This window comes from Serinus canaria, chromosome W, assembly GCF_022539315.1.
Source record: "Serinus canaria isolate serCan28SL12 chromosome W, serCan2020, whole genome shotgun sequence".
Taxonomy (NCBI): domain Eukaryota; kingdom Metazoa; phylum Chordata; class Aves; order Passeriformes; family Fringillidae; genus Serinus; species Serinus canaria.
In genome coordinates this window covers 3,743,008-3,752,854 of record NC_066342.1, presented here as the reverse complement: position 1 = coordinate 3,752,854, position 9,847 = coordinate 3,743,008, and positions in this window count along the sequence as shown.

Here is a 9,847-nt window from a genome sequence, read left to right as displayed (position 1 = left end):
TTGCCTATAAATCATGGACTTGTGGTGGGATAAAAATGTCATATTTCTAGACTGGGCTCTTGGAATAACGAGCTAAATATAAAATGCTGTTATGGGAGATTACTAGAGGTTCTCTTCCACGTATTTTTGAAACCAGGTGTGGTGGAGTAGTAGAGAGAAGACTCTCGGTCAGGTGCAAGAAGTATGACATTGATTATGTGGCTGATAATGATTATGATTAGATTATGATTATGATTAGATTTATTGCTAATACAGTATCTAAATATTGCCAATGTAGTATAAGCAGGTGTAAAGGGTTAAAATATCAGCAGGTTCGGCTAGAAACACACAGGTTTACAGTCTTTGGCCTTGCAGAATGCACAATAATAAAGCATCTATGGAGCTACTTTAGGATTTTATATACATATGTGACCAGATCTTAGTGGTTTTACTCACCCATCCAAAAGTGAGTGTTTCCCATCTTTTGGGCTGGATGTACCTTGCAGCTGCCCCTTCCAGGGAGCGGGGAGGGATCCACCCGGAATCTGCCTGCAATCGCGGGAGACCAGTTGGTCCATTCTCCAGCAGCATTTTAAACTCTTTTGCAGGCCGATGTGTACCGAAGAAGTCAATCGCAATCATCACAGCTTCCCCCATCTCTGGAACGCATTAATTGAGCGAGCGTTCAGACAGTTCCTCCTGCAATTCCCACCTGGTGTTCTTATCTTAGGACAAATCGCACTGCCTATCAGAGACGGTAGGGGGAGGGTGTGGGGGTGCGTAGAGTGCCCAAGAAGACCCAACTATCTTTCGTTGTCACAGCAGGGAAAGTGAGCAGGCAAAATTACTTGACCTATCCCTTAGGCTTTTCCAGTAGGTTTTCTTATTGTAAGATAGGACTTTATTCACATTTAAAAACCAGGGACAATTCTAGAGATGAGAGAAATGTGAAAATATGTTTTCAAGTGTTATAAATGATCAGTGAGAAAGCCAAATTAATAAATGCAAAAGATTTTATTTTTGCGACCAAAAATACGGTCCTCGAAAGCTACAGTCTAAGTGACAGCGTCGAGCCCGGGATTGGCTCTGGGTGAACTTAGATTTGACTTCCATCGCATTGGACCTCCCTCTGTTCACAAATGCCGTCTCCAGCAGGGCTGTTTTATACATTTTTTTCTGCCTGAGGCAGAGGTGCCCCAATTTCTTTTGTCACCCCGCATATGTATGAAGTTTCTTTTCACTGTTTAGGGCTGGACAATTGCTGTTTCTTGGGTGGTGGTGGGCGCTGATCATGTCAGGAGAAGTCGTGTATTCAGATGTATGTTTTTGACGACTTCGGTTATCTTGATTGATGATACTTATCAAGTGCTGATTGTCTTTGGGTGTTCTCGGGTGGTTCCTGGGGGAAGCCCATCTCCGCACCAGCCACGTCCTTTTTACTTGTTTAACGAGGCATTCATTCCTGCTGCCACCAGAAGTTTCGCAACTTTGGTGTGGTAATCTGTCTCTGGGTAGTCCGTGGTCAGAGGCTCGTTGGATGTTTAATTTATTTTACAATTTTTATTTTATACATTTTCTATTTAAGCATTAATTACTTTAAATTACATAGTACACATTACTTTGTTCAGTACCCGAACGTGCTGGGGGTGTCCCTTTCCATAAACACACCTGCTTGGGCATTGTTCCCTTGGGCATTTATACATTTTAACAGTGAAAGAATTCCCCAAGCCGAACTCAAAGTCTGTCCCCCTTGGTACGTAATAGATACGTAATTAAAAATTCCTTGGATTTTTGGTCCTTTATGTTTTCGTGAAGCAAGATTGTCATCTACTGTCTGTTGGTCGGAACTGCATTCTTTATTTTGGGGTGTTTTATATGAGTCCAGCGTCTTCCTCATCATGTCCTCTGCTTGAACTTCCATGCTTGTGCATGCGCTGTCCATCTGTGCTGACTTGTTCACCTCTTATCTTGGTAATGTGAGACTCATGCAATTAGCCTCAGCAAGGCAAAACTTATGAGTCTTTCATTTTGACAGGTTTCTACTTATTCAGTGTTCTGAAGGTCTTAGGGCACTGTAATCAAGCCACAGCTGGGGAGGTTTGCTCATCTTCTCAGTCCCTTTTTATCAACGTTCTACTATGAGCTAATAGTTTAAATAGCAATTAAAACAAAGATACAAATGGCAGCTATATGGTAAAACTAAGCTATAGATTGAAAGTTACAAAGTTTAAGCAAAATCAAGGAAGTAAAAATAAATTATAAAATGAAAGTTACAATGTTTAGGCAAACTACAAAAACAAGTAAAAACAAGCTACCAAACTAGGCAAAAATACAAAATTCTTTGTTTAACTCCTTTCAACAGCTAGGACATATGATTTCTGAGTCTGATATAGGTAGGATAGTACATTGAGGTAAAATAGAGGTTTAGCACCATCTAACAGGACATGATGGTGAAGGAGGAGGTGAGTTTCGGCATAAGGACTTTACAATTAAAAATTGTAAAGCAGGTATGTTTTATTCCAGCTGGGACACATGGGGGATATTTCCACCAAAGACGTGCGTACCTGGCTAGGACAGGTTTCAGGTTTAAATACACATTGATCCCCCAAGCTCACACCTCCCTGCCCGCCTATTGCGGGTAAACCAGGACTCCCGAACAACTGACCAATATGATCAAGCAGAAGCCGTACATTTACATTACACACACTTTTATAGATTCTACAAACTGCTAAGATGACACTTCTTGATTGGTGCCTTTGTGTTGTTCCCTCGTTCTCTGCCTCCATTTCTCAGCATCCGTGATTGGTTACAGTGCAGGTGTTCTGCAGTCCTTTGTTATCCAGTTCTTGCGATCCTGGCATGCCGTTTCTCAGCTTCTTCGTTCTTATTTTAGCACAGCTTATATCTTGGTAACCTTGATGAATTCCACAGTGCCCTGAGAAAATTCTGATAAGAACAGTTACAAGCAGTATGGCTGGTGCACACTGAGGCCTAAGTTGTTTAGATACATTGCTACAATTCCCCCTTCTTCTTCTTGCACCAGCCAGACCCTCTTTACTGTATTCACTACTAAGCAGGTCACCAACTTAATTATGCATGGAATAACACAAAGCAATAAAATAATGACTACTAATACTAACAAAGTTCCCTTTACTATATCTTTCAACCATCCGGTTATTCCCCATCCCTTAAACCATTCATTCAAACCCCAGTCATTCACAGTCAATTTCTTCATGTTATCTTGTAGTTGTTTGAGTTTCTTGTAGATAGACGCAGAATGGTCAGAGGTTTATACAACACATTCCTTCAAACTCCTCACAGATTAAAAATATAGCTGATGGAAGCTTTCTTACAGTCACATTTGCACCAGCACTGCCAGGATAAGTCTAATTGTGGGAGTATTCAGTGACATTCTTATACCATGGAGATTTGGGATTAAGAATGACACTATTATTTTTGGGAAGTGGGACTAGGACATTGCTCATATTAGTTGATTTTGGGTTTAAAAAGTAGTTAAAAAACAAGTAATAATTTCCAGGTACTGATCCTAGCAAGTCTAGCTCTTGAGGCTCTAGTCCACTTTCATTCAGTAACTGTGTTGTCATACCTGCTTGGATGCCCTCACCATTTGGCTTAATCCCCAACCTTTTGCACATGTTCAATTTTGTACCACCGCTGGTTATGTTACACTATCAATCCTCCATGTTCGGCTTACTGGCTTCCACGTATGGTTTTCCTCCAGCTCCTACCCATTTTGCAAACCCAGCAAAGTCACTTATTGGGATACCAATTTAAAAATGTACGGAAAGGATCTCCTGGCATGGCTAAGGATAAACAAAAGGAATCTACCCCGGTAGCATTGGCCCAAGTAAGCTACATATTCTGTCAATGCCATCCTGGTGGGTTAATTTAGAGAAGCACCCAGCACTCCGACCCCCACAGCCAACCAGTGTGAAAAGATCAGCCCCAGCAAGGAGGCAAAACCCCAAGCTCCTCCACCAAATGAGCCGGAGTCTGAAAAACAAGATAGAAGCAAAAAGAGACAGCACCGACAAACCCAATCCAAAGCTGAGAAGAAACACAGCACCCCACAACAAGGATAGACAACAACACTCCTCGAAGAAAAAGGCCAGACAGTTCATCCACCATCCAGAACAAAGACCCCTAGAAAACACCAAAAAGCCCAAACAACCCTGCCTCCCACACAGCCTGCATGGTCACAACCCACGGGCACCAGGATGCATGAAAAGGAAACAAGCCCAGCGCTTCTTGAGGTTTATGGGGAATTAACTGCTATTCCTGTTACTTGGAATAACACCACCCAGGTATTGAACTTTTGGGTGTGCCGATGTCTGCACTCTCCACAACTTGGGAAACTTCCTCTTATAAACTCACAGCTATCTAATCCATGCTCCACATAGTCTAATCTCACCCAAGGATAGCAAAAGTGTCCACAGTTCTGAGGACAATGGATGTTTTCAGGTGGCGCTGATTGATTTGTTCACTGCAATTACCTACTAACCTCAGATGATTCATAACATGAAGTGCTTTCAGCACTCTGTTCTGTGGGCTCAGCCCATCTGTTGGGGAAGATGAAACAAGAAAGCCTTATAAATATGATTGCCTGGCAAAAGATTTTGAGAATATGGAAACTATAAGCGAGATCGAAATGAAAGCAAGCTTTGAGATACCAAACCTTAGTTACTGAACAACTGGAAAACAATGGTATGGCCGGACTGAAGGTAATCTCCTTTTGATTAACAATACCCTCTGATTGCAGAGAGGTCTAAGAGTCAGAGCAGACCCTACTAGCTTGGCAGAAGGGGTCCAAAGAGTAGTTTTTACGGTTTAAAATGTAACACAGTATGGTAATGTAATGATTCTTATAGGCTGTATGTAAATGCTATAGGATTTGTATCTTGTACTAGATTGGTTAGTGAAAATTAGAATATTCAGCACAGAAGAAGATTGATTGTATTGTAACGGGAACTTCGTCCTGTTTTACTCTTCTTCCGTCCTCTCTTTCTCTCTTATTCTTTGCTCTCTCTCGCTCTCTCTCTTTGGGGCTCCTCTTTCAGGCCTGCTCTGAGCTGCATCTGGCAGCTCCAAGTAGAGCCCCTGCACCCACGCCCTTTGCAATAAACCGCAAGTTCCAAGACATGGCTTCAGAGATCTGTTGTCTCCGTCCGTCCCGACTGTCCTACCCACCATTGCTCCTACACCCATCCTCCCCCGTTTCTTGTTTATCAAGCAATCCTTTCAGTACCTGCTGTGTCACTTCACCTCAAGGATTTCACTGAGCCATTTGCCTTTGCCCTGCCAAGTAAGGCCTGCTTTAAAAGTTTTATTGACTGGCATCAGTAAAAACCATGAGGCTTTCTACAGGTTGCTTTAATAGCCAAGGCAGTTCTTCCACCCGTTGATGCAAATGAAAAGGCTTATGAGGGGGAAAGTGAGTGCTAATATTATCTGGAAAGTTCAACAATGCCCATTGCAAGGTGTCTTACATAGCTTTGATGATCTTTTCTGGTATAGGCCAAATTTCTTCTGGTACACTGACCAAGCAAGTAGAGAATGGATTTTCTGGAGTAGCAGTAGATAAACACAAAGTATCTAAACCTAAAACATTAACTAAAGCTACCCAAACATTTGTTCTAGGTAGGCTAACCAGTAAAGTTGCACTACTAAGAGCAAATAAGGCCAAAAAGCAGAAGTATAACACTCGATCAACCCCCATATTTCCCTTAAGCTATCAGCTAACAAAAATTCTACAACCCTACTGATTCTCACACTTATAAAGTCCACAATTTTCTGTGGGTGAAGCACAAGACATCAGGTGCAAGTCAGAATCTCCGTGCAATTCATGTCTATGTGTTCTCCTCTCTGCTTATGGAGTGGTCAGCATTTTCTTGCATTTGATAGGGTCTCACGCTCTTCGTGGAAATTTACCCAGACTCCATACTTGCAGAAACACAGGCAAACTCATGCCCCCTCAGGGACTGGAGGATTTTCTTAAAATCTTAGAAGTGAAAAATGGGCTCTAATACAAGAAACAAAATATTGATTAGTTCTGCTTTGCAAAATTATATAGAGATCGATAACGACATAAGTTGTCACCACTAACACCCTTTGATTATTAGCATGAGGAAACACTAGAGCAAAACAATGCATGTAATGAAGAAGAAACTGACAGCAATTATGAATTAATCAGACAATACACCTAATCAATAACACATGTGAAATTATATAATTAATAAGCATTATAACACTGAACCATTATCCCAGAGTCTGCAACAGCTGACAAACCTCAAATCAATGGAGAATTGGAAAATCATGTCCGGATAATGATTCCCCAAGCACACTTTTAAGTAGGTTCAGCTGTCATATTAACAAGGTCAAATTGTCAAGTCAAAGCGACTTAAATCTAGTTTTGATGCAGAAAACACCTGGGTTTGTTGTTAAACATCCCATCCAAGTAGAATTAGGGCCTAGCCATAGCCCAAACTCTAATTGGTGGTTGTCTTTAAACACATTTTAAAACAAGGCTCTTAAGAATAACAGTCATGAGTAAAGATGTTAATTGAATCCCTCTGCAGTTTCCTTCAGGATAAAGATGCTTCAAACACAGCAAACCTCTTCTTCAAAGATCTGAAAGTGGTCACAGACAGGATTGTGAGCCTGGATCTAGACACCGAGAGTGTGAAGGTGGAGGAAATGCAGACGCATGAGAGACTGATTACCTAGTATGAAACCCAAGAAAAAAAAAATAATGTTGCAGCTGGACTCTCTATAAAGTGCTTTTGTCATAACTGAGGAAAGCTACAAGACTAGCACTCTGGAGGAGGCTTTCAATTAAGCTCAAATATCTTTTCTTAGAACTCTGAAAAATACTTAAAATTATGAGATAACATTAGATCAAACCATAAGGTTAGTGTAGGGACCAGCCAGAGAGTTAACCTGGTCTAAGAGATGCATTAACAGCTAGAGAACAACAGCAAAAAAAAAGGTAGGATCCTGAAACAACACGTGCCTTATAGGTGATCACGAAAAGAGATGGCAAAGCTGGCTGGCTGGTGGAAGCTGGCTGTAAATATAACAATACCTTGTAAATAATTCTTATCACAAAAATCAGTGAATTCACATTATACAATCAATATAACAGCAGCAAATGTTTCAAGTAGTTAAGACAACATTTTTTAAGCATTCATGTAATGTTAATAACAGTTACTATTTATCAAAATCACCTATAAAAGACAAAACCAGCAGAGACTGTAATGAAGAATACAACTTTTGATGAAATTGACAATGTAACAAACTGCATCTTCTTTCACTCAAACAGGTGTTTGTCAGTGTCTCAGCTGTTTCAATCAGAGCTGTCTTATCTCTATAAAAATAACTACATATCTTACAATTTAGACAAATAACTTTTAACAAAACCTAGGATAAGTTATATGAAACAAGTTATATTAAACTTGGAATGAATGAATTCTGATAGCAAGAAATAATAAACTTAATTTTAACAGAATATCAAAGTGACAAGATGTAACTTAAGAGTACTTAGACTTAAATGTAGTGAAACTTAACTTTTCTTGATCTTATAAACACTCAACTTATTGAAAGTTATTATCTATAAACATTAAAGTTCCCTAAGTGTTCTGTCTTTGGAGAAATTTCAGATGGTTTTCACTGGAAAATACTTTTCCCAGTAGATTTCCATCTATGTCATATTTAGAACAGCACTGATTTGCATGGTGTTTTCCCTTTTTGCATCTAAGACATTGATTAGGTTACTTTATATTTTTTGTGGGCTCTGAGCGATATTTGCCAGTCTTCTTCATCTCTGAAGCATGTTTTATGGCTTCTGTTCGCATTGTGGCAATGGTTTGCATGAGGTGGTCTATGGATGAAATTAATGACTCAGATATCCCTTGTCTTATTTTTGTATATGTGCCCTCTGGGTTTCCTGCTGGTTGGGTTTGCAGAATTGCTTTTTCTGAATGAGCACTTGACTTAAAATTTAAAAATTATCTGGAATCTGGAGGAAATAAATTGGTTTCTTTCTTTAGATATGGTTGAGCTGCATTCTATAGATTTGTTTCTTCTGTCGGTGCTGCTGTAGAGAACTTTTTGTCGTCCCTTTTCCTTGCAATAAGAGAAGCGGCCAGAGATGGCACTGTAGTTGGAGGTTGGTAGTCTCGATCGTTATAAAATGGCGTCACCTCACTGCGCAAGCTCGACACAGGGGGCTGCCCTCTTGTACGTCAATTTTCTGTAGGGGGCTGCCATTTTGTCCCAACGGAGCGTGTCTGTCATATAGGGTCAAATTGTCAAGCCAAAATGACTTGAATACATCTGCTTCACATGCCTAATAGTGATATAAGAGATCTTGGCACAGCCTTTCGGGTTTTGGGACCGGGACACCCGGTTTTTCGCCCCAATTTTCAGTTAAAAGTTCAGGAAGGCTGCTGCCTTTTTCAGGACTCTTATTCCCGACGATGTTATATTCACGCATATGATCGAGGGGGTCATTCTCCCCCCTCAGGGCACGGCTCCCTCCCTCTCCTCCGCTGTAATATTACAAGCGGCCAAAGGTGCTGTTAGCTAGGTAGTCGGGGTCAAAGATGGCACCTGCTGTTACGCAGGAGAAATTCCAGAGATAGCTTTGCTAGCTTTGCTGTTTAACGAAATCTCAATAATTACAGGGCACGTTGAAAACAAAGCAGCTGCAGCCTTATCTTTCTTAGTAGGAATATAAAAAAAGCCGAATATGAACAGAGTCCCAGAGTTCAGAGTTCTTAATTGCCCAGAGTAGTAAATCTTCGAATCGAGAATTTAATCTTATCAGTCTTTAGTTTAGTATAAACGCCCCTTTGTTCTGACACATTTCAAGCCGTGCCTGAGTTAGCCGGGCTGCGGAGCCAGCGCGGGCTGTCTCTCGCTCCCGCTGCACTCTCTCCTTCTCAAAGCGGCACAAGCTTTTGCATTTGTATACCTGCGATTTGCATTCGACAACCCGCCGCCGTGGCTGGGCGGCAGTGAGTCAGACGGTGAAGGGGGTAGCGGGGGAAAGATTCGCCCCCCCATCGCTGTTGTTAACTCTTCAGGGTGCGTAAACCCGGTGCCGGAGGAAGGAGGGGGAGATCCACCTCCACCCCCTCCGGTTCCAATGCAGACTGCGGACCCACTGCGGCATGTAGGACCGCGTTGTTACTGTCTGAGACTGCCTGTTGGGCCTGCAGCTCCGGCTCCGCGGGTGCAGAAGGGGGTATTACTGGGTCGTCCACCGCGAAAAACTCCGGGGCATATGCTGGAAAAGCTATCGCGGGATCGTCTGGCTCTAGGGCTGCTGCTGCTCAGGCTGCAGCTGTCCTCTCCGCTTTGTTTTAAAACTGTTATCATTAATTTCCATGTTGTACTCAATCCCACAGTGTCTTTGAACTCGTCGCTGACATCCCAAAGGGCCATCCCGAGCTTTTCCCACTCAGAGGTATCTAATATGCTTTTAGGGTTAGTAAAAAACCCTTTCTCCTGACCCCATTTTAGCAATTTTTTTCAAAACTTCAGGGTCATATTTAACCTCTCTCCTAGAGATAATATGCTGGAGGACTGTTAGAGGAGCCTGCTCTTCCTTTGACAGCGCCTTTCCCATCCTCTAGCCCCCGGTCGCTCACCTGTCCCAGTGTAACAGCTGCAGCTTAAACAAATTCTTTCCGGAGCTGTTTTCCTGGCGCGTTCTCCTTGCTCCGTTGGAGGAGTCCTCCTCCGATTCTCCCCCCCCCCTCACCCCCCCCCCCCACCCCGCGGTCCAGCCGTGGTGGTCTCCGACCAGGCCCCCCACCTTTTCACTCAGTAGGATCGACTTCAGAGT